Consider the following 27357-nt stretch of genomic DNA (forward strand, 5'->3'; position numbering starts at 1 on the left):
CCCTAATCTCCTCGTAGCACTTAGTTCTGGGACATGTCTGTACTTTTTTCCCCCTCTTTCGCCAGGAGTGTCAACTCCTGTTAAGACTGAGCCGATTTTTTTTTCTTTTCTTTTCTGGAAAAAGCATCATTGAAAACAAAACAGAACCCACACACTTAACATTATTTTGCAATAATGTCAGTTGGGGGCATGTTGTCTGGAAGAAGGGTTTCTGGCCCTTTGCCACCCTTCATTTGATGACTGATTGATCGCCCGTCAAGCTGCTGCCTTTGATCTATTCATTCCCAATAAACATCAATAAATCACTCGCAATGGTGAGGCCAAGCTCTGTGACGTCACTAGGCCCTGTCAGTGCAACTTCGGGGATTTGGGGCAGATTGCAGAGAGGACCACATATGGACGGGATGTATTTTTATATGAGTAACACTGAGATGTGCAGCGGTTCAGATGCTGCCTGAACCAGAGGGTTAAGTGGAGGTTCATCTATCTGTTTTTCTCTTCTTTTCTGTTCTGTGCTTTTCCTGTGGTGGAAGAAGGGAGGGCAGAGAGAAGGCTCTGGGCATTGCCTGATGCCCTTCTTGGGTGAAAGCTTGTACCCTTGCTGCCCCTGACTGTGTGTAGTCACAGTGGGGGGTGAGGCTGATGATCATTTCCATCATGTCAGCAGCACTGTGTGGAACTCACACACACTGGCTGCACTCTGAACTTGAGTATCCTTACACAGGGTCACAGAGAGGGGTGGCTGTGCTTTCTCCTCCCAGAATCATACTTTCCTGTTAGTATCTTAAGAAAATCTTAGAAGAAAACAGACTTAATTTGGGGCATATAATGCAGATTTTGCTCTCTATCCTCAGTGTTGCCCAAATTTAGAAAGTTTGAAAATCCCAGTAGTGGTTGTAGGCAGGGTGCTGCCTTCCAAGTCACCTCCTGGCTGATGCTTCTTACCCATCCCACCTTCTACTTTAAATTCCAAGTTCAAGCAATGAGCTTATCTACCCAAAATAAACTAAAAGTTTGGAGGACTCCTTCACAAAGTCGGGCAGTAGGAGTGTCTTGGGCTTCTTCCAGTCTCTGAAATTTTTTCTTTCCTTTTTGGATACACACTTTAAGGTATCTGTATGCCTCAATCAAATGAACCATATGTGATTACATCTTTACATTTGGTTTAGAACTCTCTCTACGGTTGTTTCATCTTTTCTTTTCCACTTTGCCAATCTGAGACTCTTATTTGATAGGTTTCTGCTAAAAATATTAGAGAAGGAGGCAATACACCATTGGTTTTATTTGTTTGTTTAAGCGACCTGTTCACTAACCTTTTTGCACCTTTTAAAAAGCCAGCCAGGAAATCTCAGGTCAGTTAAGAAATACTCATTATATAAAAACTTGACTGCACAACTAATAGCAGATGGAAGAATGGTTTTGCTCTATCAAAATGACCCGTCAAAACGACTTTGTTTCATATTTGATTTAATTGTCTCTCTCCTGACAGGCACATTCATCAATAGCTTAATGGTCAATCAGAAGTTGGCAGCGTGAGTGCTTTCTTTTTTTCCCATACCCTGGTTTTGGATTTACTTTATCAGAATGCCTCTGCCTAATGGACGTGTGGAGGAGGGGATGGGAATGTCTGAAGGGCTACTTATTTAAGAAGAGTGGAGGAATTAATAAAAAAATCCCTCCTCATTTAGGCTGGTGATAAGTATGTACAGGCCAATCAGTGAGCTGTGTGAGGTTTTTTGCCTGTTTGTTTGGATGGACAAGAAACTTCCCTTTTTTTTTTCTCCTCTTTTAGTTCTCACAGCTGCAAGTTATAAGGTTCATTCCTGCTTTTGTGGCAGACTGGGAGTGATGACAAATTGATTGCTTTGTACTGATAGAGAGAGAGAGTGGGAAAAAGATGTCTGCTGATTGGTAACTGGAAATCCAGTCCCCAGCAACCTTGAGAATACTCGAGATTTTTTTTCCCCTCCAAACTGAAAGGTCCGCTCAGCCATAAAAAAAGAAAAGTTGTTTTGCCAGCTTCATTAGTGTTCACCTAATTAGCTGTAAACCTGATGGATTCCTGACAGCTTTAATGATTGGAGATGACAAGCTCGACGCAGTGTCATCCAGGAGAATTAGGTTTGCAGCTAGTTTGATGTAATCAAGTTGATATTACACAGTCCTGGCTGCCTTTAGTTGTGCATTAACTCAATTTTCTGCTGCAGGTGACAAATGGGCTTTGGTACCTGGATAATCATGTCATAGGAATTAGGGCCCTTTTAATGGTCTGGGGTAGAATAACAACCACAAAGGGTTGAGAGCTGGGTAGAGCTTGCAGACATAGCACACAGGTGCACACAGTTTTTATATATAGGCCAAATGTAACAATGCTCTCTGGAAGGCCAAAGCAGGGTACAAGAATCCATGAAAATTTCTGTACTTTAGGATTTCCTTTTTTTTTTTTTGATAGAAATCATGCATGGTTTGGTGTCTTTTCTCAAAGGAATAGAGAGATTCCTTTACCTACCAAAGAGAACCTGAGCAGGAGTCTCCTTTCTTCAGGCGTGTAATTTCCAAGGGCTGTACATTAGTGCTGGATAGATGTTGCTGGCCGTAAATACTCACAGGAACAGGGTTAGATAGGACAGTGTCCTTCATGTAAAATGACCAGTCTCTTCCCCTGCTTATACTGTGACTATCTCCTGTTCTTAGTGTTTGTTTTTAAATGAGTATCTTTTGAAAATACCAGAAAAAGGAATAAGAGCAATACTCAGTGGCAGATAACATTTTATCCATTCATATTCATTTTTTGGAAGAAAATGTAAAATCATAAAAAGCCGTTTCCTAAAACTTCCAAAAATAGGAAAAGGAAAAGCCTCATCAAACAACTTGCCAAAGACCTTTTGAGTCTTATTCATTGAGAGAGAATCATCTTCCAAGGAGTTCTTAAGCGGTCGCATTGTGTGGGTAAACCTTCAAGCGTCTTGACTGTACAAGTGATTTGGACCTCTTAGGATCTGTTGGTGTAACAGATCGCTGCAGGTGCCCGGGGAATAGGATGAGATTTTAAGTGGCAAGGCGTGGGGGTTTTACATTGCCAGTAGACTTGGGCATGACTAAAAGATGACGCACCTGGTGTCCAGGTAACGCCATCCTAGCCTTCTTAAGGTTCTGTCACATATCTGGCCGCTCCAGAGAGGACCTTTTCTCTTCCCTTTTGGAAGTGCGTGGAACATTCAGGAGGGCATTTCACCATCAGCCTTGTGAATTTATTTGTTCTCAAACCTGCCACATACTATCTCCTTTGGACAGGTATTCTGCCCTTAGCAAGGTGACAGAATGACTGGTTTTGGCCGCTCTGTAATTCCCTCACCCTTTTCCTACAAAATGAGAGGAACAATGCAAATTTTAAAAAGGAAAATCAAGACATGTAGAAAAACAAAGAGGGTAGGAGGCAAGGATATTCCCCTGGACATCCACACAGGGAAGAGAATCTTCCAGAATCAGCTGCTGTGCCCCCATTATCTTGACAACTGTCAGTTAGGGCTTCAGTGCTCTCCAGGGCCACACTTGATTGTAAGCGGTTGATGTTGTCATTTTGTTCTCAGTTTTGCCTTGAGCGTGCTCATAGCTCATAAGCAGGAGCGAGATAGTCAATAACTGATGTATCAGCAGTTACTCCCTAAATTGCCTCACTAGTCTGCCTTTTCCCTCTTTTTACTAAAGATTGTTTTGTAAAGTGATTAGAATGAAAGGTGACTGCCCAGGGCCCTGTGAAATGCCGCGAAACCCAGGTGAATTCCCAGAATTAAAACCCTTCCTTTGCCCCTCTGCCCTTTACTTCTGGACTTTCTGGAAGGAGAAGGAACCCGTTCCTGAGGGCCAAGTGCTGGGACTGTCTCGGCGCTTCCCCTTCTCTGTGGCAGAGCCAGAGCCAGGCTGGGGCAAGGGCAGCTGTCAGAGGCAGGGATGCGGAAGGGAGAGGACGGGGAGACCTGGGCCTGGTGCACAACAGCCATGTTCAATCCAGTAACACAAGCAGGTCACAGTTACTCTGAGTGCAGTTTGTGAGGCTTTCCTTCTGGCCCATTTTTATTGCCGCCTGTCACTGGACAAACTGTAAAAATAGCTTTGGTCTTGTAGTAGAAAAAAAAATGTAGGGTATGTGTCTGTGCTTCTGTGCTTCTGTGTTACTGTGCAACCCAGTTAGATGGGCTTTCAAAGGCAGTTTGTAACACCCCTGCCCCACAGCCCTTGGAGGGAAACAAGGCAGAGCAGAACAGTTGTATCACTTACCCCAGACCCTCTCAGGTGTTCACTGTGTGTGTGTTTTAGTTATGCTCCAAATTGTGGTTTCTCTGTCTGAAGTTAAAAATGAAAGGTGAATACAATATATTGTATTTGGTAGCAATGATATGGACTGGTACATCTAGACAGATAATGTGCAGTTGTAATTAGACTCAATAGACAGGCAGTCATTTTTAAATTCTTTGACACATGCATAAAATAGTCATATAATAAGATAAGATGACAATTTTATGTTAGGTTGATAAAGTGTCCTGATACATGCATTTAAATGTCTGTAAGCCTTTAAAAAAAATCCAGACAGATTAATTCTAGTTTCCAGTATTTGCAGTTAGTCATTAAATTAATTTTAAAATCCTACTAAACAATAGCTATGAATTTTTTTTTCCTTCTGGAATTTTTACATGAATTGTAAGGAATGGGTAGATTTCTCTAATTTTTCAATAGCTGTAAACATTTACATTGGACATGGATGTAAAAATTCAGGTTCCTGTTTGTGACTAGAATATGCTATGTATTATTAGAAGTAAAAAAAAAGACAGCAATAACATAATCTGCTTGTGACCACTTGCCTGAATAACTGTCATACTCTAGGTTTAGGAATCTTTATTAGAAAGATTACATAGTGTCCTTGACCAAATATTGAATATTTTATAAGCCCCATTTAAAGAAGAAGACATTTCAAGCACATACACTTGATTTGATCAGCACTTAGATTCTTGGGTTTAATTACTTTCAATTCTGTAAATTATTTTAGTATTTCAACAAGGGTGGCCCAAGAGATGTATTGAGGGGGAAAAGAAGCATTTCTGTAAAGGTCACGTTCCCTGGCCTTTTTGACCATCTTCTTACCTTATTTTCTCAGATGTGCAAAGGTGTGGCTCTTGAAGAATAATTTACATTTGTTTGGGCTAATGATAAATTATTAATTCATACCGTCAGGACACATGTTATTAATTATGACTGTGTTTTCTTCATTCAGAACGGCTGTTGGGGAAACAGTGTAAGTTCAGGTTCTCTTCTAGGGGAGGGCGCCAAAGCAAGGAATTTACCAGCTCCTTGTCATCCCCTTGCTTTGAGAATGAAAGACTGCAGTAGGAGGGTGGAGTGAAGTTGAGAGAGAAACTATTTATTGTAGACCAAGAGAGGCACTGGCAAACGCTAATGTATATTTTTTCAAAAGCAGGCCTTTCAGTGTTCTGTGAGTTCCCTTGGGATTCTGAGGTGGTACCTGCTTCTTTCCCAAGCCCAGTTTTTGATTGGCTGCCCTTTCCCTTCCACCAATTTCTCTTGTTTTCTTACTCTGTGGTAGACCAGAAGGTCACGTTCACAAGTTTGCCGTGGTAGGAAGTGAAAAACTCTGGATGCTTGTTTGTTCCCCAACTGGGAACCCATCCTTAATGGAAAGCAAAGCTCTGCTGTTTGGTGATATACGTGAAATGACTCAAATTCATTTACTTATGATTTTCCGTCCCCGTCATTAAATCTAGTCCCATGCATTCAGTTTCCTCTGAATTCTTTGAGAAATGTGTGTTGCATAAAATAGGCAATTTTTAATGAACAATTTAATGTAAATGGCTTTTGAATTTAAATTAATATTAATGAAGCCTTGAGTGAATTTATTTTGCATACGTAAAGACCTGTAAGTCTTTCACCCATGTGCTCTCTCCTTTATGTAGCAACACTGGTTGGGTGGATTAACCAGAACCTTTTGAAGATTTACACTTAAAAAATTAAATTGATTTTATATGTCCAATAGCACCAATCTATTATGAAACCAAAGTTACTTAATTTAAAGAAAATACACCTCATTTCCTATTAAACCTCTCGGTTCCCTTTGCCTGGCTCTTCCTGAAAGCTGCCATTGGGTTGACATTGCTGCTGGGGGAACATACATACCAACAATAGTTACTACAATCAAGATGTTTTCTTTCTTTGGCTTACCTCTAATGCATTATGTATCCTGGAATGATGGGAAGTTCTGTAATTAATTCTGTTAGATGTAATTGCTATAATCACTTTGATGTTACACATAATAAAGGTAATATGGTAAGCACATAAAAACTATAAACACCTTATTGTAACTGTACTGCTGAAATTCCTCCTCATCAAGTCTGGTTTATAGACAAGTGTTCCTAACTATTATGGGTCATAGGTGACACTTACCTGAGTTGTATTGATTGATATTTCAAAGAAGAGTCATTTATTGGAAAGCGTGGGCCTTGGCTTGGAGGGATCTCCAAGCTGGTTGCCTAGGACTCTTAATGCCCCTTTTCTTAAAGGTGTGACTAGTTAAGGAAAGGTGACTACTACCTTCTGTACAGGAGAGAAATAAACACTTTGGAAGTAGCCATGGAATGAGGTAAGAGTGTGGCCGTAGGAGTAGAAGAGGAGCTCCAGGAAGAACCGTGGCAGAGATTTCAAATCACAGAGGTGCTGTTCTGTAGTTTTTCTCATGGTGTGGATTTGTGGGAAGTGCCATGTGTGTGTGTGTGTGTGTGTGTGTGTGTGTGTGTGTGTGTGAGAGAGAGAGAGAGAGAGAGAGAGAAAGAGAGAGAGAGAGAGAAACTGCACATGAGCAGCTGCTTATGGGTAACCAGAGGAGGCCACCTTTCTGTAACAGTGCAAGAAGGGAAATTAGTGCAGGATTTATACTTTATTGTTGTTATTCTACACCTTTGACGGGGGGTGCCTGGAGACCATGCCTAACTGTTGAGCACTATGCCAAGGACTGGTTGAGGTTTCCTGTTGGACAGAATGAGTGGTAACTGAGACCTCACCCCTGGCCTGGGTGCACCTATTCTGGATCTAGGCCACTATAAGATAAAAGAGAAGTTTGCCCGAGACCCCAAGCATACAATCCTTGTGGGATGTTTCCAAACGTGTATATTATTTTTTGCCAATGCAGCTTGGAAGAGGTGGAGAATGTGGTGGGAGAGGAAACCTGTCATTTAATTTTCTCCCACTGGATTATCCTGGAGTCAAACTAGCACACGAATCTGTTTGACAGTGCCATCGGGTGCAACTTGTCCCCTGTGCTACAAAGGTCACGAAGTCTCACGACCCAGGGTTGGTCTAACAGTTTGGATGTGAATTCTCCACATTTACATTTTATTTGTGTGTGTGTTCTAAGTGATGAAGTATATAAATCAGAATCATACACAGAAATAAAATAAGAGAAACTGTATGTGCGAGAAGGGGATGCTGATGTCTCTTTGGAGAAAGAAAAAGGTGTGTTAGGGACTGTGCCCAGGCCCCTTGGGGCGGGTCTGGCCATGGTTCAAGCCAGCTGGGTGTAGACCAAGCCAGGGAGCAGGGGAACATCGGTGCTGCTGCGGAAGGCCTGGTGGAGCCTGCCTTCTGCCCACTGGGCCTAAGGTTCCCTTGCCTGCCAGGTGAACAGGGGCCCAAGGATGGTGTCCTTGAGTCTGAGCCCTGGACCTGGGCTGTAGACAGGCCGCCACCAGCCGTCTTGTGGTGACTCCCAGGCTGGTTTTGATGGCGAGGATGATAAAAGGTCTGAGAGCTCCATAGGCCCCTGTAATCAGGGCCAGCACTGACATCCTTCTCAAGTTTGACAGCTTCTTCCTTTTCTCTCCTCACCGCCAAGCCTTTCTCAACTGAATTTCCCCGCCCTCCCTCTCTCCTCCCTGCCCGCCACTCACCCCTTCCCTCCCTCTCCTCTTTCTGTGTGTGTCTCTCTTGTTTCATGTTCTTGATCAGTCTCAGATGCCTGGAATTATTTTTTTTCAGGCGGGAGGGGGAGTGTTGCTTTAGGTTTGTGGGTTGGGCAGGTGTGAGAGGAAGTCTGTTTTTTTTTTTTTTTGTACTGTAGGCCTGTTGCTAATTAATGTTCCTCCATAAGATTCTGTCGGAGTTGAGTAATGTTTTTGATCTTTATGCCTGATAACTGCATACTTAATGAGATTTCAAAGCTGTGAGTGCAGCTCCCTACAATTATTGACAGATGCCTTTTCTTTGCCATTGGGTTCAGCTTCATAAATCCTCTCGCCGTAATGAGGTTCAGCAGTGCCACCCTGGCAGTGAGCTAATGAAAGGGGGGAGGGCGAAGCGGCTCATGGCTGTCTGACACATTTTTTTCCTTTAAAATTTACTATGCAGATGTCAAGCTGCGGGACGATTACTTCAAACATGCTAATTTTTATCTTGCTTTTGTGTCAGCCCTTTGCCATTAAAAAATAAATAAATAAAAGGACCAACCTTACTCCCTTTAATTTCTCTCTCTCTCTCTCTCTTTTTTTTTTTTTTCCTAAGTCACATTTTTAATAACCCATGGTGTGTGACTGCTGGGGACTTTGACACATGTGTGGCCTTTTGCAGGTATCCGGTGGCAGAACCAACTTTTTCTTTTCTGTGTTTTTTTTTTTTTTTGCCACTGGAAGGGCAGGGGGAGGATAAAGTGCCATTTCCCCAGGCCTCCCATCAGCCTGCCCTAAGTATGCACTTGAAACGTCGGAGAATTCATTTCAGAGTTCTGAAACTAAATCCTGGTGGAGAAGAGCTGCACCATGCCAAACAGTCGATTTCCTTTTCAGTGGAGTCATACATCACTGACCCACCCTTCCCTCCTGACAGAATGACATATGTCATTTATCATATGGGCCCCAGCCAGACAACAGGGAGGGGAGGGAAGCCCAGTCCATGTGATGTGTCTCCTCCTCCTCTGAGTACAGTACCGTTGGCTTGCAGGAGAGCACTGCTGATTTGGCGAGAAGGAGGAGAGAGCAGAGGCAGGGGCGAGGAGAGGCGAAAGCCTGCTTCCTACGATGGCTGGCTGGGTGTGTGGCGTGGCAGGCGTGAGATTGGCAGAGGCACGGAAGAGGTTATGTTCTTTCATATTATCTGCTGAGCCGCACTGTTCAGCCTTTGATGCTCTTCTGAGCGCCCCCCACCCCTTGCCTTACCTCTTTTCCCTTCTTTTTTCCCTTTAGTAGTCAAGGAAAAAAAAAACTGGGGCTGACAGGTATCATTCAAGCCACCCTGGCTTGTGAGGGGTGGTATAAATGAATCTCAGAGCTCCTGGCTTCACATGATTCAAACATGCGTTACTGAAGATGGATGTTCCTTAAAAAAAGATTGATGGTGGATGCTGGGCTTAGGGTGCCATTTATCATTTTGAATATTATTTAGACTTGCCGTGTAAACCTGTAACTTGAGAGCTAGACGGGCTGGGGCAGGGTAGGGGGCTGTGTGTGTGCGTGTGTGTTTCCATCGATTGGCCTTGAGTTCTCATTGCTCCTGACCAGACCCAAGCCCTCCCATTTATAATATAGAAGACACCTCCCCAAAAGATGGGGGACAGTTTTAATTTTGAGTAATTTCCAAGGATACAGGGAAAAATGAAGTATCTGTGATTTACACTAAATCTAGCAGGCAACTTCTCTTTCTCTCCCTCTCCCTCTCTTCTCCGACAGAGGCAGTCACGTACGAAACATTAAAATATAAACAGAGCTGCGGTTGCTGAAGCCAGGACCCTTGTCTGATTTTCTAAACTCTGTGACGTGCTTTTAAAAAATCTGTATCTGAAAAGCTTAGCACAATATAACTATTCAAAAAATACTGGTTGGCTTGGTTAGCAGTGTGAGAATGAAGAAACATAGACTTTCACGTCTCAGGAATATTTCAGATAAAAAATGATCTTCTGTGGCTCCCTGCCCCTGCTCTCAGCAGCCTCCTCCCCTTTTGTGTCTGCACACAGCCCCCAGCAAACAGCCTGCCCCCTCCAGGACTGATGTGGACAGCTGTTTCTAGGCCCCACCAGCGAATCACTTCTGGTTTATTTGCCCCCTTGAGCTCTGCTCCAGGACACCCCCACCTACTGGAAGTACTTAGGGATGCAGGCTGGCTTACCAGCAGAGCCCCCAGCCACCTGGAGTATCAGCAACACGCCAGCCTTTCCACCTCTTCTGTGTCAGAGGCTTTGCTGCCTGGTTTCCCAGTGGAAAAAAGCAACAGAAACTGCTGGCCTTCCGGCTCCTTCTCTTCCAGTAGGAGAGCCCTGATAGTGCAAATTTAATTGTCAGGCGTTCTATTGAATATGTGACTTTATTTGGGTCTGCTAATTAAATTTAGGGCTTCTTGTATGACTTACAGTGTGTACATTAAAAAATGATGGGACACAAAGTTAGACTGAGGTAGCTTTTTATGTAAAAAAATGAGAATCTGGAATTGGTGGAAAGGCTGTAGTTCTTACCTTGCTGCTTCTTGGACAAACTTTTTCCTGACATGTAAAAAGCTTGCATCTACCATGAACAGAATAAGTGATGGAAAAGTGGCTTATTCACTCACCAACTCCAAGAAACTTTGTGTGTGTCATAACTTTATTGGCAGCCTGACACTTTGCACAAAAGGATAACTTAGGACTCACTTCTGGTGTTGCCCAGCTGCTGCCAAAAATCGGGTAAAATCAGCTTCATATCCTTTGTTGGTGCGTGGAATCTCATCTAACTATAAAAAGATGATACTGTTTCCTGCTGAGACTTCATGGAAGAAACCAAAACTTTGTTCCTCTGTCCTTGCACTTGGGCCGTGTTGCAGGTAATTGGAGTACAAGTGCCAATTTGCAGGAACAGTTGTAAACACCTTTGATAAAAATGGCATCTTCCCATTTTTTACTGATTAGAAAAACTTTGCTATTAATAGGTGCAAAGTCCATTTCAGGTATAATTGGTGAGGAACTGAGTGCACTCATGGGAAGAAACCTTGTTTTGTTTTTTGTTCGCTTTTCTTCTTATCCCCTTTTCTCAGTTTTATGGCTGGAGACATGATTTATTGCAGCCATCCATCTTGGGGGCTCATCCATCACACCCGGGTTGCTAGGAGATTGTGGCAGCAGCTGTTTGCTCTGAATCAGACAGAAAAGTTGTCAATCATCAAAGGCAGGTGAATAGCATTAGAAACACGCTATTGTCAGACGGAATAATTAATCAAAGAGAGAAAAGATAATTAAAAAGATATGACCCTTGCAAGTACTTGCTCTGGGTTGCCTGGAAAAAAAAAAAAAGAAAGAAAGAAAGAAAGAAAAACTGCCTGGTCTTTTCTAGACACTTAAGCAGCTGAGGGCTGATAAAATATGCACTCTGCAGTGCATAGTTTTTAATTAATTGAAAAAGGTTCAACATTCAAAGACGATGCTGGAGAAAAGTCCGATTATGAGCAGAAGTAATATTTATTGTTTGCATGAAGAGCTTGACACAGAGTTCTAACTTTCTGTCACAAATCACCGGCTTGCCTGGCTGGAAGAGGCATGGGCTGGGGTCTTCACGTAGCATGCTGCTATGTGTCTTCTGGGCTCCCCTGGCTGTCAGGCTGCTCTATTGAGGAGACCCTCAGACCTGAGGAGTCAAGCAGGAGTCTAACCTGGGACATGTGCCCTTCAACAGTTTTGGCTGATCTAAGAAAACTGAATTCCTTAGATAACAAGAATTAAAAAAAAAAAAAATGAAGGTGGGAGGCTGGAAAAGCATGCCACCAAGTCCTCCTTTAGGGTACACAGAGAGCTCCCTATCACTCACCTGCCTGGGCATGTGCCCTGAATGTAGCACAGTCTAGGTACCAAAGGGAAATGTACAATCCATCTTGGTGTGGCCTCCATGAAGCGCATCAATGACTCACATCCTGAATGATAACCTGACATCATATTCTGAAAAGAGCCCCCAGTTACAATCTAGAAATAATTTGGGGGGAGGGGCTCATTGAATTCTCAGAAATATTTGTAGATTAGGAAGTTCATACATGTTTTTCTGAAACTGACGTATTCTGGAGAAATTGGAAAATATATTAAAGACTAGGTAGAAAGTGGCATATCTGGAGTTGCTTTTCAGTTAAATATGCTGCAAGCCCTGAAACAGATCTACTCTTTTATTTTTGGATACTATGCTTGATTTTTCACACCATTCTCTTCCCAAAGAATAGTAGGACTTCTAAAATTAGCGGGAGGAAAAAAGGCTTGAGTATTAGAATTCATGAGAGGGAAGAAAGCAACAGTTTTTTTGTTGTTGTTGGGACACCGTTTACAGGGTGTACTAGATCAAAACACCAGAAACTCCGTCCCTCAGCTCCCCATGCACAGCAGCGCTGGAGATTCATTGAGGAGCATCCCCAGGGAACCCCCAGAGCCTCTGCTTCATGGTGTGACGTTTGTCTTCCCCCACAGCGCACTGGGAGCCCACCAGGAGTGACACAATACTGGCCTTTCCATGAAAGAGAGAGAAAGAAAAACTCAGATAAGAAAAAGAACCTGCTTGGCTTGCCAGAACCCTCACAGAGGTCTCATGTGGTCAAACCTTGACCTTGGGAACTGGATGACTTTGACTTCACATTACTACTTGGGTTCTTGAGCCAATATTACCTTAGTATCCTTCTGAGCTCTCAAGTCAGACTGAGAGTTTCCTGACCATGTGGCAGTTGTGCTTGAAGTTCAACATTTTCTTAACTGATGCCTATTCTTGGCTGACAAGGGGCTGTATGGCTGGAAGGCAGTGATGCTGGGAGATGCCTGGCTAGGGCTTGAGAGCTTCAGTTAGGTGGCCTGGGAAGTTTGAAGGGTCAGGAGGCCCTCCTGTTTGGAGGTGGGCAGTGGGGGTAGTCCTTGGCCCTTGAAAAGAAATTCTTATAGTTGCTATCTCCCCTTTCCAAATAGCTGCTCAGAAGGCAGAGTCCTAATGTCATCCAAAGCAATTCCAAAATGTGGCAGCTCATCAGGAAAGTGCAAAGGAAGAGAATTTCCTAGAAATCATTTATGGTAGATTTATTAATTCACATATAAAAATTATCAATCTTCAGTGTTAGTAAAATCGGATTGAAATTTGCTTCCCCATAAAAAAGGAAAGCAAAACAAAGGGAAAACAAAAGGAAGATATTTTAAGTTTTGAGAAGTTCATGCAGGTCATTTATTCTGAAACTGTGGTTGGGATGTAATGCTTGTTCTCCCAGGTAACCCCTGGCATCTGTTTAAATGACTCATAAAATAAATGAGAGACGGAGGGGGAGAGCGCAGAGGAGGCTTAGTTCTGTGAGTGCGTGTTTTCGCCAGAATTTCAGCATCTCTGTCCCTGGATTATTGTTTCTATGACTGGGGAGGGGGAATGAACAGGGGTCTCCTGTGTCTCAGGGGGTGTGCTGGGATAGAGCCACCATATTCAAAGTCACGTGTTCTGGTGAGAAAACCTAGGACTCCACTGACCCCCCTGTCAATTTGGTATTTGATTTTGCATCTAAGTGATATGCATTCCCTCTTGTAGTTCCATGAGACAAGGTTACCTAGAAGTCATTTTGGGTTTTCCCAGCACAGCTGCCATAGACTCAGAACAGTCTTGGCCCCCACCCCACTGGCTCTGCAGGAAGTCTTGGGATGCAGATAGACACAAAGTAGAAAGAAAGCACAAATTAACCAGTGTGACTCCCTGTAGGTGAAGACATTTTGAAACACTTAAAGGACCTCAGAACGCCTAAGATGCAATTGTTACCACACATCTGCCTCACGGAAAGCTTTTGAAAGGGTGCAAGGATTCATATTTGCCAGAGGAGAAAATGGGGTTACCAGGGGCTTTTTTGTGGTGAAATGTTTGCCTCTCAACATTCTCTTTTCTGCCTTTGTTTTTGGTCTGGGCCTGTAGTAAAATGGCTCTTTCATGTATATTAGTTAGCGAATACTACGTCGGTATTATACATGAGGCTGCGGTGGTGTTATTTTCTCTTGCTTTCCTGTATAAAATAGTAAGGCAGCGTGGACACTCTGCTACGTGACTGAAGCTCCTGCTGAGATGGTTAGGTGAATAAGTAATAGAACAAACACATAGTCAGCTGGGCAAAGGAAAATAAATAAAATAACAGCATGTTCTTGGTTCTTAGAGCCATGCAACACGAGCTTGTTCAAATTGGGTCCTGGAGCTCCAGCCTCTCTGATGAAGTGTGGGTGGGGAGGGAGAAAGGTATTATTTGGAAACACATGTACTGGTTCCTTGTGAAAGAAGTGAAGTATTTAACATTTCTCCAAGGAAAACATCTTTCATTACTTGACGTGTTCTGTGGTAATGATTTTTCAGCTCAACAAACAAGTACTTATTAGCGTTCGCATAGGAACCTGGCTGAGGCGATGGTAGGGCCGTTTTTAACAGGAACTCACTGGCCCAGGTGAAAGGAAGCCTGGCTGGTCACAGGCGGTCCTGGGTGCTGGTGTACTTGGCCTCAGCGCATACCACTGGGTAGCTTCTGCCCATGCCAGGATGCAAGGTCTGCTTCTGAGCCCTAGCAGCCCATAGCCTGAAGGCTCAAGTTAGGAGGAAATCAGCAAAGTTGTTTTTTATTTTTGCTGTAAACAGAATGTATGTTCGATGGTACCCATTTGGTGGTTCAGTATGGATTTGCCTGGAGAGATATAGCTCACTTCCAGGAGTTTGGTCGAGGATTTGCGGGTTAGATGGACTGTGTGACTAAGGATGATAAAGGGGAGGGAGAGCCGCATGGGCATGTTTGTGCAGGGCGAGAGGGCTTGCCTCCCCACCTCTCCACCCCTGCACCTCTCCAGGCTTGAGCAGCGTGGGCTGTCATATCTGTGGCACATCTTTCTGATTCCCAGGGGTGTTTGGAGTGGGGAGGGCAGCTGCAGGGCTCTTCCTGGCTCTCTCTGGGCGAGAGTGGAAGGGAGACTTATCTATGGCCCCCAACTCCCAGGGACCTTTGAGCATGACTTTCACCCCTGGTTTATTTTGCCCATCTTTTCTCCTATTAGATGGGTGTGTTGGCCAATCTAACTGCAGGACTGGCCCGCAGTGGCTTTTTCTCTGAAATTAGAAACAGTGAACTCTAGTACCTTTATGTAATCCCAGTAATTGTTATTCTTCAAACTGGAGTCCCCAACAAACTGAGAGTGAGTTTTGAAGGGTAATGGCTTCATATAAATTTCACTTTTGCTTTCTGTTCCCAAACACCTTAGTGTGTCAGCTCCCACATCACATCTGATTATGGGTAATCTGTCATCATTGCCCCCAAACCCATGATCTCAGTTTATGTTCCGTGAGTACATTTTATTTGGTAGGTAAAAGTCATCTTCAGCTCTCCGAACCCACTTGTTCCATGGCTCCTGCCATGTCAGTGTGGGAATGCAGCAGTTAGCACTGTTTATACATTCCTGGAGTATTAAGCAGTTAGGTTACTGGAATTGTGGCAGAGCTTATGGGAGTAGCAAAGGGCTGTGCCTCTTTAATCAATTACCGAGCATATTAAGAAATTCCACATGTAATAATAAAGATTATGGTGATTATATTGTCAGGAGCCCACCACCTCATTGACAACTGAAGGGACAAGGGGGATGAGCCAGTGTTTAGACTACGGTGTTAGAAGATGACAAAGGGCCTTACCATGGAGGCTTATTCTGTCCTCCAGCAGTAATTGTGTATGTTTTTGTGAATGAAAACTTTTGTTTTCAGAGACCCAGTCACAGTGGGAAAAGTGAGAGGGTGAGAAGTAGACACCGTCAGTTTTAAGAGCACATGTGCTTCATCTCTGTATCTCTTGGTTGCCCTGCTGAGAAGAAACTGCATCTGGGAGGTGGTGTCTTCAAAACTGGGGAGGCAGCATGGCAGAGACCTAGCCACAGTGCCCTTAGAAAAAGTCTCCCCTCTTTGTGGACGTGCAGTGTGCTCTGGTGTGGAAATATAAGACGGACGTTCTGTTAAAATAAATAGGCGGTCACGGCTTTCTGGACGGTTTTGACTCTGGCAGGTGGCAGTTGGCAGACCTACCTAGAGTGTTTGGCTGCAGTGAGACAGCTCATGCAGCTCCAGCCTGGTTCCTTGCAACCATGTGTAGTTTACTCTCCCTGTGTATCCATGACATTTCCAGAAAAGGCATCTTGACCAAAGAGTTTTACTTCCCTTCGTTATGGCAGAGCACGGCAAGCAGAGTAGAGCTGCAGTTTTGAAGTCTTCCTGGCACATCCACTGGGAATTCCGATTATCATGATTGCTTTGGTGCTTGTATGAATGCAGATTAATGTTTTAAAGCATTTATAGTAGACATGAAATGTCAATAATAAAAATAAAAATGATAAGCTATCACAAGCTATGAAGGAAAGTTAATGCCACCTTTTAATTCATCAGTCCACCAAAAGTAGATAATAAGTTGCTTCCTATGGAAATACTTTTATAGACATCTTCCTGAAGTTTCAATACCAATGAGCTCATGTAGACCAGTCATTTCTCTGTGCAAATTTTCTATGTGAGCCCTGCTTTGGTTCAGTGGAAGAGTCCCTCTTAGGGCTGGCTCACATCACTGTTTCTTTCTTTAAGGCCTCAGAGGATGGAGAGGCCAGCCTTTTTGTTAGTTTTGATTTCTTCTGTTGGGAAGGGCAGCTCCAAGGTAGAGGGAGATTCAGGAGAGTCATGTCTGCTTGGAATGAGCCTGGCAGGGCTGCCTTTTCCATCACTGGTGGTTGGGGTCATGCCCAACCATTCCTGTGAGACTAGTTGTGCAATGGGGCAGCCCAGTGGGCATGCTGATGCCCACGTCCTGGTGTATGGGCCACCTTCTCTGGACAGCTGCATCCCTGCCAACGGGAACTACGAGGAAAACGTGTTTGTGATCACCTGTGTCTGTGGCCATGATCACCCTCCTGCATGGGCTGCTTCATGACCAATAGATAGGAGTTCCAGACATTTTTTTTTTCCTAACTTTAAATGGAACTGGACTACTTATTAAAAAGCTCACTGACACTTTAAGCCCAATGGGATATGGACCACACAGTATGCTAGCAACCTACCTTTGTTTATGCTTTTTTTTTCTTTCCACCCCCATCACTAGTTAGGGTGGGAGGTGGTGGGGAGGAGAAAATGGAACTGGAAAAGTTAACCTTGGGTGCCGCTGGTGGGGAGGATATGAGCTGTGCTGGGGCAGGGGTCAGGTCAGTGCTGTAGCTCGCTGGCCTCCTCCTGGTACGTGCATGGAGGCACTAGGAATGGCCAGACCTATGTTCAAAACTCAGAGGCTGCCTCCCCAGGCCTGTGACTGCAGCTCCCCTCCCAGGCATGCTGGCCGGCTCACACAGAACTACCCCTGTGAGAGGTTCCCGGAGAACCTGAAGGTGAGGCGGGGTAAGGGATTCAAGGTCCATTCGGGGTTGCTGCTGGGAAATTTTTGTGAGAGTTTTCTTTTGTGCCCCCAGATTTAAGACTGTCTTGGAAGACTGTTACAGGGAGAAACCAACCTTCAGTAATCACAAAGCAGCTTTTATGAATTAAAAAAAAAAAAAGAAAAAGATCTTGACCCTCTTTGAAAGGAAATAAAGGAGGAACCCAATGTAAGGAAAACAAAAAAAGCTGATATTACAGTTTTTGTGATTACTCACATCCTAGGCCGGAGCTTGAGGAAGCCAGTTATAATGGGATTTCATTTTTTTCCCTAGTTGTGTCTCTGTCTCTTTTTTTCCATTAGAATGAGGAGTGGTTCATACTTAGTGTGAAAGAAAAAAATTTTTTTGGCACTCAGTCCTTGTTCCTAGCTGACCGAAGGCTGATGGGTCTGAAGCTAGAATTGTATGTCCTTGTAATTAATTCTCTAACTACAAGAGGGCTGTGGAGCAAAGAGAGGCAGAAGGGAAGCCCTGCAAGCAGGGAGGCCCTGCAACCCTCCCCACCGCAGACGCTCCCACCCCCAGGCACTGTCCCTGGGTCTCCCCTGGACTTGCAGCCTTGACACTGGCCTTTAACCCAGGAAAACAAACAACCCAAAGACCATGAAAAATTTACCTTCAGATACTCAGAGATAAAAAAATCTAAAGCCATCTAGTGGTTAGTTATTATTAGTAGCAACTTTATTAACACCATTTTTAAAAATTATTTTATTGCTATTAGTATATAAGTTGCCAGTAGCAATTCACCAATTTCACTGGTTTGAAATGAGGGCTAAGACTGTAACCAAAAACAGATATACCTTAACTCTGGCTAAATTAAATAAATGTTTGCACAAGCAAACTTCAGTGTGCCTATGGTGAGGGCTCATCTTAAACCCTTAATTTCTTGCTGTGCTCTGAAGATCGTAATTGTGGTAACATGATATAAATGTAAACTCTAGCTCTGCTTACACAGAACACACAGGACAGCTTGACACCTTCATTTCAGCAGTAAGAAATTACCATTGTCTCTTATTTCTTGCTCTGAGCTTAGGTGACCAAGCCAAGAAGTAATTACACAATTAGGGTTGACAAAGCAGTTCTTGTAACATTTCTTCTCTTTAGGTTTGGGTAGCTTATTTCAATTCCACATTTTGCATATCTTTGTCATTAATAACAGGATAACTGTTTTCAGGGTAATAAATTTGTTCACAAAGATTGGGGGTCTTGTATAATTTAATGAAGATACAGGAGCATTTCCTTCTGTAAACGTGGCTTTTTGAAGTTTACAGGTAGACATGGGAGAGCTGATGTGGCCCGTTAGAAGCTGACTAACAAGTTGCACACAACTGAGTGGTGATTGGAAACTACTCTCCTGTAGGGACAACTAAAATAGAGAGTTTGAAAGGATATGCAGATATGTGACTTGGCTTATCTGAAAGGCTGCCTCTTCAAGCTATCTCCCATTGCTATTCTTCCAGATAACTCTTTATTCTTAAATTACTATATCTGAAGTATGTATATGGTATTATAATTAATTGTTACTGATTTTAATCTCTTTAGAGGTTTATATGTCAGGTAGGCCTGACACTTATTTAAAGAAGAAAAACATAATACTTTTTCCTTTTAATTTGTTACTAGATGTGGAAGGAGAAAGAAACTTTCTGCTAAAGGCAAGTGGACCGATTACTTGTAATTCAACTGGCCATTCTTTGAAGAAGACATTTTTGGAACTTCTATCTTAGCACCACCTAATTACGCAGACAAGTGGAGCATTGATGGCTAGACTAGGAAGTGAGTTTCTGCAGGTTGGGACCAACCTGAGGCACGTTAGTGCTGCTGCTGGCTATCAGCCTGGGCTGGCCTTTGAGAGCCTGTCCCTGGCCTGCCAGAGGCCTTGATGTGGCTGACAGCCTCCCACCACCAGCCCCTTTCATAGCTGATGGCATTTGCAAGCATCCAGGTCCTTCCAGCTCATACAACCCCAATAACAACTTGGGGATGCAGGTGGTCTTTCCCTGAGCTGTAGGCTGAGTGAGTTATTTGAGCCTTCTCACTTTTCAGCAAGGTGTGTTGGTACTGAGTGTATCTTGTGTAAATGAAGTCTAGCTGGGGTCCTGGGTAAAAGTTATATTTCTTCCGACAGAGTTTATAGCAACGTTTTTCTTAATTATTCTTGATGTTTTGCCCATTATGCCATTAGCTTCTTCAGAGGACAGAGATAAATAGCTGGTACCCACAAGAACAAAGTGTGAACTGAATGCATTCAATTATTGATATCTCAGTAACTAAAGGTTCTAAAATGATGTTGTCAAATGCCTTAGTGATCTGACAGCAGATGTATTGGTTTGCAGATGCAACTGGAGACATTGTCCAAATAAACTCTAGAAAGGGAGAACATTAAACAAATAAGAATATAATAGTTCATTTTTTCATTTCTTTTTTTTCCAGTATAATTAGTTTCATTAGGTAATATGCAGTATATTTTTTGCAATATGTGATAAGATACAGATTGCATGTATATTACTGTCTTTAAGTAAAAATGTCTGGCTCCATCACATAGATAGTCATGTGTATGTATATTTATGTACATATATAGGTATTTATACGTGTTTGTAGGTACATGGATATGTGTGCATGTTTGTATATGTATGTGCGCATATATTTATACATATAGTATGTATGTGTATAACGTAGTTGAAATCAATGTTTTCACAGTTTTATTCTTAACAAAGGGAATTTTAAAACTAGCCTCATGCATGTTTTCTAACAGAATAAGCAGAATGCTAACAAATTACATTTCTTTCTCTCCCATTAGCTACCAAGTCCTTATCATATGTATGAAAGTAATGATTTCAGGTATTTATCCTGACATGTTAATATAACTTCTCATATTTTCAGTTATCTCAGTTTTTTATTTTACTATCTTTAAAATGTGAAGTGTGATTTCCAGGGTTTAACACATGTATTGAACTCCATTGCTGTTGGGCAGACATTCACCAATAGCCCATAGGCTCAATGTCTGGAACCCCAAGTCCGGTGTCAGGAAAGAAAGGAACTGTATGAATATGTCAAACATTGTCAATATTTTTTTTGAGTGTGATATATTTATGATAATGATATATTTTTTCTTGTGGCTTTTTACTCACTTGCTCTTTCTTTTAAGAGAAAGCTGATACCTTTCAGCAGCCTGGTTGAGTGCTCTAAGGAGAAAGCCCACATTCTGGGCTGGTCACCCCCCACCTGGATACCTTCTCCCCATTCCTCACCTGAGGTGGGCTGTAATTCTTTCCTGGAGTGTCCTCCCATGTGCACTGGTCCATACTCATGGCTGCGTGAGATTCTGGGAGAAGATTTATTTGCTACTGCACAGATGTTTACAGTAAGAGAGGCTGTGACCTGGACACTGGGAGTGCACAGCTAACCTTCTGAGGAGGGGCTGCCTGTCCCTTAATAGGCTCCACATGCTCCGTTTTCCCTAGGCTACAAACATGCTGCCTTTACGGCTGCTTACTTGGAAATGAAATACTGAGTCTCCATAAGATACTTGCCCCACATCCTGAGGATTGCAGTTCCATGAGAAAGTGTCTTAGAGTGATATATCACGAGAGGTAAGCACCACCCTCATTCTGAAGCATCTCGGTGTGGGCGTGCATGTGTACATACACACACACATAAACACACATGCACACACACACACATGCAGTAGGCTTCTGCATGTACAGGGTTGTTCCACAGAAGCTATAGATATAGAGCTGTGAAAGGTTGAGAGCTTTCCCTCGTGAAAATAAATGCATTTTAATTTTTTGTATTAGAAAAGCAATAATGCACATAATATAAATCCAAGAGAACCAAAGGGCAAACAAGTAAAAGAGAGTTCCCCTCCCTAGGGGCACGCACTGTAACTATTTTATGGTATATCCTTGCAGATTTTTAAAATCATGAATATGCATATATACTGTATATTGTACCTTTCTTTTTACAATTAAAATATATTTTAGATATCTGCAACTTGCTTTGATGTGCATCCAGATGTTAAGATATGCGGATGGATGGATAGACCCAAATATGATAAAGCAAGTAAAGTGTTAAAGTTAGAATCTAGGTGATGGATAGGTATACAGTAAAATTCTTTAAACTTTGCTGTATGAATTAAAGCTTTCATAATAAAATGGTGGCAAAATGTCTATGTCAGTGACCATCTTATATCTTGTTATATTATGTACCTTACATTATTTTATATTATTTTATGTTACATAGAGCTACCTCTTGCTTTTTAAGAGTGGTGTATTTCTCCAAGGGAACAAGTTTCCCCCTGGATGGGCATTTAGATTGCTCTGAGTATTTTCTTGTGCGCACAATTCCACAATGAACATCCTTCTGCATACATCTTTTTACAGTAATATCCTTTCACTTATATCTTTGTGGGGTACCTCCCCAAAAGCAGAATTTTCAGCTGCAAGGTTATGTTCAGTTAACAAAATGATAAATATCCAAATTGTTCTCCTAAGATTGCACAAACTTCCCTTCCCACAGCAACGTGGGAGTGTGCTCATGACGTTAACTGGCTGTCAGAGCTTAGGTAATACAGAATCATAGTCAGAAACTCCCTCCTCTTAGCAAGGGCTCAGCATGTCTCTGTGCATCTGAAAAAGGACACAAATGTCTAAGTGTATGAATCTCCATATTAATCTCAAACTTGTTTGCCTTTTTAATTTATATATGTTATTTATCTATGGATGACAGAAAATAGATGTCAGGTTCTTAGGATCAGAGACCTTTAGATTCAGCTAGACTGACAGCCTCATTTGAGGGACAAGAAAACCACGGTCCAGACTAGGAAAGAGACCAGCCCAAGTTCACATGGTCATTTCCTGGCTGAACTCAGCTGTCGAAGGCATTGAGTGATTTAACACCTGGCTTTGTGGTCAGACTGCAGAAGCTGCTCCATGGGCATCCCTGTTACCTGAGGCTGCTCATAGAGAGCCCGGCAGCCAGGACAGAGGTGCTGGGACTGTGTATTATCTATGTTTAGCACCCACGGAGTATGGCAGAGGTGGCTGGCTCGACATGAAGCTTCTTAGATAATGACCATAGAATACTGAAAATGTCCTTTTGGGTTTTGGCTGAATAATACTTAAGGATTTTGAAACAGTGACTTAATTGTGTTTTTATGTAATTGATGGTGTTGTAGTAAAATGTATTGAGACACCACATCAGCATTTTTATAACTGTTCCTTAGAGAAAAATATGCTCATATGAAACTGTTTTCTTCACTTTACTCTTATGGAATTGGAAAAAAAAATCATTGTGCTTCTCTAATTTTGAAGTGTCTTCCCCTCTGGACTTGGCCTAAATTACACAAGGATGCCTCGCCTAAGTTGGGTTGTCCCTTGTTTGGAAGTGATGGGAGTACAGGGCAAGGGCCTGTTGTGTCGGGAAGTTGGTGCAAAATGCTGTCCGGGCAGATTACAGGGAAGTTCTTATGCTGACAGGTCAGCGTGCCACAGGCCAAAGGACTTGAGGCTTGGAACCCCGGCTGCAGCCACTTCTCGACTAGGCTTCATGCATCTACCGACTGCTCTGGGTTTGGAAGGGATTTGAAAGAAAGTGCTCCCCATTGTTACACAGGAACGGCTTCAGTTCCCAGAAGTTGCATCTGAACTCAAAGCCCTCATACTTTTATGTTGGCATCAGAGAAATCAGAGCATTTAAATAAATTATATAGTTTTCCTATCTTGGCTCAATGTTTGCATGTTGAGGGGAGTTTAAGCCAATTGTAAAACTTAATTTTGATCCAAATCTTGCTACCTGATGTTTCATTCTGAAGAGTCAAATTGTAAATATTAAAAATAAAAATTTAGACAGTTGCTTTCTAATTATGGAAAACAGGTCTACTGAATTAAAAAATAATAGTAATGCTTTAAAAGCACCATTGGCTGCCTTCCTAGTGGCTTGGCTCTCATGAGCTGCTTACAGTAGGCCCATGGTGTATGCGCAGGCTCAAGGGGCCTGCCAGGGCAAGCTGATGCCAAGCCAGAGAGCTGGCCTCAAATTGTGTGCTTCAGAGCTGTTCTCCTCCTGGGTGTGGTTGTGACAGCCCTCTTGGTTTCTGAACCCTAGACCCTCGTGGTCCCCACAGTGAGCACAGCCCCACCTGGAGCATGCTGCCTGCAGTTGCTCCTGCAGTGTTTGCAGAGGTCACCCAGGGAAAACACAACAGCATTTCCAGGCACCTGTGTGTGGTGTGTGTGCCTGGAGGGGATACACAGTTTCAGGGGCATAACAGCACTTTAGCCCTCACTGTTTGAGAGAAATGCTTTTCCACAGTGTGCGACAGTACGGGGAGGTTGCTGGGGACTGTTTTCCATGCTCCAGTGTGTTGGTTGGGCAGCAGCCAGGCTCTTCCTGTGGTTTGAATATGGACATTTCTTAGGGCTCATCACGGGTCTACTAATGTGAAGTCATCTGGGTATTATTCATAAGCCAAGTGCACCTCTCTGAGAGCAGAGATAAATCTAATGCTTCCACTTTGTAGAGTTGTTTGACATTGAACCCTTGTAGAGGTGAAAAACAAAAAGTCAAGAAAAAAACACAAAAAGAAACTGTGCATTGACAGAATTATGCTGTCTTTTTACTTAAATGATAAAGCTCATGTGTCTTTATAAGTGAAATAAAATATAATGAACCTATGTATAAGTGCTCATCATTGAATCATAGTATTTTTTCCCCTAAGTTTTAAAACATTCCAAGTCATTGAATAGTGAAGATTGCCACATGCTTGCAGTGGAGCCTCATGATTTTGCTCTACTCCACAGAGCTGAGGATGGATGGTGGCCGTGTGCTGATGGGCTGAGGTGGGCAACGAGCTCCCTGCTGGGAGAGGAGGACCTGGCCCTTGGCATCTGGGACTGTGCATAGTCATCCCTTTGGGTTAACTCAGTATTTGCTAGCAAAGGGCTTATTTAAAACAATTTCCATGGAAGAAAATGCTCCCAACTCTAATGTTACCTGAAAAAAGGTTGCCAAATGCGGTATAAACCTGACACACACACATACACACACATGCCCATGTGATAATAGAGAAAAAGGATTAAGTACCTCAAAATTAAAGTCTTCTTTTTTCTTTGTTATCCTTTTTTTATATGCCTTTCTTTATTTTCTAAATTTTCAGTAGACATATATCATAACTTTTAGACCTGATATTGATGCTGTCTTGTGTCACATACTTTTGTGGCCAAGCAGAAGGAAGGTGATTAATTAGTTTCATTCACTCACTTAATTAATTAATTCACAAATTAAGAAATTCTTTTTCTCCTGGCTTCAACTTCTTGCACATTCTCTCTCCCTCCTGTCCTCCCTCTCTCTCTTTCTCAATCTCTCTCTCTCCATCTCTTATACACACACACACACACAACTTAGAGCAAAAGCTCTACTTCCCACATTGGCCTGCTCTTGTGGATATCAAGAGGTGAGGGGTTAAATAGTCTGCACTGGTTGGTCTTCACCTGGCTACCTGTAGTCAGGACCCTTGAGTTTACCAGACCTGAGTGTTTTATACACACCTCCTGGTATGAGTGGGTTTCCATGCAGTTCCAAGCACAGCTTGAGTCTCCAAATTAAGCTCTGTAAAGATTACCAGAAATATACATACAAGGTGGAAAGTTTAAAAACAAAATAACCTTAGAAAGGCCTCTGGGGCGTGTCAGGAGCAAACCATTTGATGATTCCATTGAGCATGTCCAAGGGGTGCTGTAACGTTAGAAGTGGAGCTGGGGCATGGAGGCCTTGCATGGTGTCCAGCCCTGCCTCTCTGTATGTCGGCCCTGAGCAGGGTCCTTTGCCCATGAGCACCATCGTTACTTATCTTACACGGGACTGATTTGTGAGATTCAGAGGATTACCTTAGACTATAAGGACCTAGAGCGAGAAGGGAGGGCCTTTAAAAGAAAATGTGAAAATACTCTTATTTTGCTTGTATGTGTTGCTGTCATCCTTCAACACCAACACCATTTTTACATTCTTTATGTATCGAGAAGTGTAAAACAATACATTGACACTTGCCAAGTTATGATTTTAAAATCTTGAGGCTGAAATTCACCTTTTTGGAGGTTGTATCACGAGACTGCCTGGTGGGGTGGCCTGTCTTAACACCTGCTAAACCATCTCCACCAGCCCTTAGGGAAGGGAACTCAGCCTTCTTCACCCATGCCAGAGGTTCAGCTCTGCCCAGGACTTAGTAACATCCTACAACCAGAGATAAAAACATTCCCCAAGGTGCCCGTGAATGCCCGGATCTGCAGCTGAGCCATTCCTTCTTAGTCCAGTGTGCCAAAAGTCAGGGAGATATCAGCCTCCTGGCACTGTCTTCCTTTAGCCGGGTATACTGTAGACTTGCCTCCTGCAGCCCCATGTCATCAGCACAGTCTCTTGGACTGCACCTAGCCGTGTCCTAATTACAATGACCTGCAAAGGCTTAGGTCAGGGGAGAGGTCAGTTATTCAATCATCCTGAGCCAGTGCCCCCTCCCCAGAAGGGCAGGTGAGGAAATGTAGCCCCCAATTCAAGAACAGTTGCAGAAACTGTCCCTGGCAGGGGGCCTTAGAGCACAAAGCAGATCTATCACACCAGGTGACACCAGCTCTCAGACAGCTTTTGACCAGCCCATCTTATTTTTTTTTTAAGGTTAACTAATACTCACACAGTGGAATATTACAGAGCAGTGAAAATGACAGAGCCCCAAGTACATGTGACAGGAGGGATAGATCTTAGAAACATACTGTAAGTGGATGAAGCAAGTCTAGGAAGGCTTCATCAGGCTGCAGTCATAGCCAGCACTAAATTGGGCTTGTTTGGGGCACACGCATTTTATCCAGGGTGCCTGCCTGATGGGGGTGCCAGGGGTAATGTGATTCTCAGGGAGGGTCCTGCTTCACTGGTGTTTCTTTTGTTAATTATACTTAAGAACCTATGTGTATATATATATAAATATATATATAATGTGGACTTTTGTAAGTATTTTAATCTTACATGAGAAAATGTTTCTGGGCATGGCCTTGCTGGTCATTAAGATCATTTCCAGCTCTAAGCTGGATCTTTGAGCCACACTGACACAATTGTGTTTCAGTCTAGGGAGATTTGGCAAGAAGCTATCCATCACTTCTATGAGGTTTTTCTTGGGGGAGAGTGTCAGAAGCCACGGGGCCACCACTGGTTGCTCTGAGGCCATCTTTGCAGGAGCCCACACACAGGCCACTCTGTGGTGGAGTGGCCTTCCTCCCCTCCTCGGCTGACTTTGTGCCCCTTGTTTCAGGGGCTGTTGTGGTTCTGAAGGTGAGAAAATGTTTTGTTCTTGCTGTTTTTACTGTCAGGGTGGCTGTTTCCCCATTTCAAAGTTCCCTGGGTAGAAACTTTCTCTCTGCCTGGTGGTGCTTTGAGGGGCCTTTAGCCCATGGCAGGTGAGCCCGTGGTGTCCTTGGGCCTGGCTCCCTCACCCCTGTGGGGACATCAGACTGCTGCACAGGTGGTCTTCTGTGCCTCAGGTGAGAGAAGTCAGGTTAGGAGGCCCACATGACAGTTTGTACGCTCACATTGAGGCTTTTCTGTTTTCACTTCTTTGTGTGGTTTCCTTGTACCTCACTGCATGATTTTCATGTATCTGTATATGTATTTCTAATTCCCAATGAAACCAATATTTATTGGAGACACTGATTTATGTGCAAAATTCTTAAAGAATACAAAAAATTATTTCCTGTAGTTTTGGATAGCAGCCTTTTGTGTTTATAGCCTTCTTTTATCTGCAGCGGAGCTGGGGGCTTGTGGCAGCTGCTGTCGATGATGGCTTAGCGTTGCTAAGTTGTTTGGTGGCAATCCACACTTTCCCTAAGTCCTGTTGTTCTTTTTCTTTAGGGGAATGGATTATGTGACTTTTAACAGGACTG

The 27357-nt window shown here is 43.1% G+C and overlaps 1 protein-coding gene across 5 annotated transcripts in view; it reads left to right on the forward strand.

Annotated features, from left to right (window-relative positions):
• TSHZ3 (teashirt zinc finger homeobox 3) overlaps positions 1 to 27357 on the forward strand; it is a 68571-nt gene that overhangs the window by 798 nt on the left and 40416 nt on the right. Inside the window, exons 2-4 of one of the 5 annotated variants that reach the window (XR_012126751.1) lie at positions 19058 to 20798; positions 20899 to 21027; positions 22912 to 27357. The exon at positions 22912 to 27357 is cut by the window's right edge and continues 2463 nt beyond it. The exons of 3 other annotated variants lie outside the window; for them this stretch is intronic. The gene's annotated coding sequence lies outside the window, so the exon portion shown is untranslated. Of the gene's footprint in view, positions 1 to 19057; positions 21028 to 22911 lie in introns of all 5 variants that reach the window. One more of the 5 variants, XR_012126750.1, reaches the window with a different exon arrangement.

This window comes from Manis javanica, chromosome 17, assembly GCF_040802235.1.
Source record: "Manis javanica isolate MJ-LG chromosome 17, MJ_LKY, whole genome shotgun sequence".
Classification (NCBI taxonomy): Eukaryota; Metazoa; Chordata; class Mammalia; order Pholidota; family Manidae; genus Manis; species Manis javanica.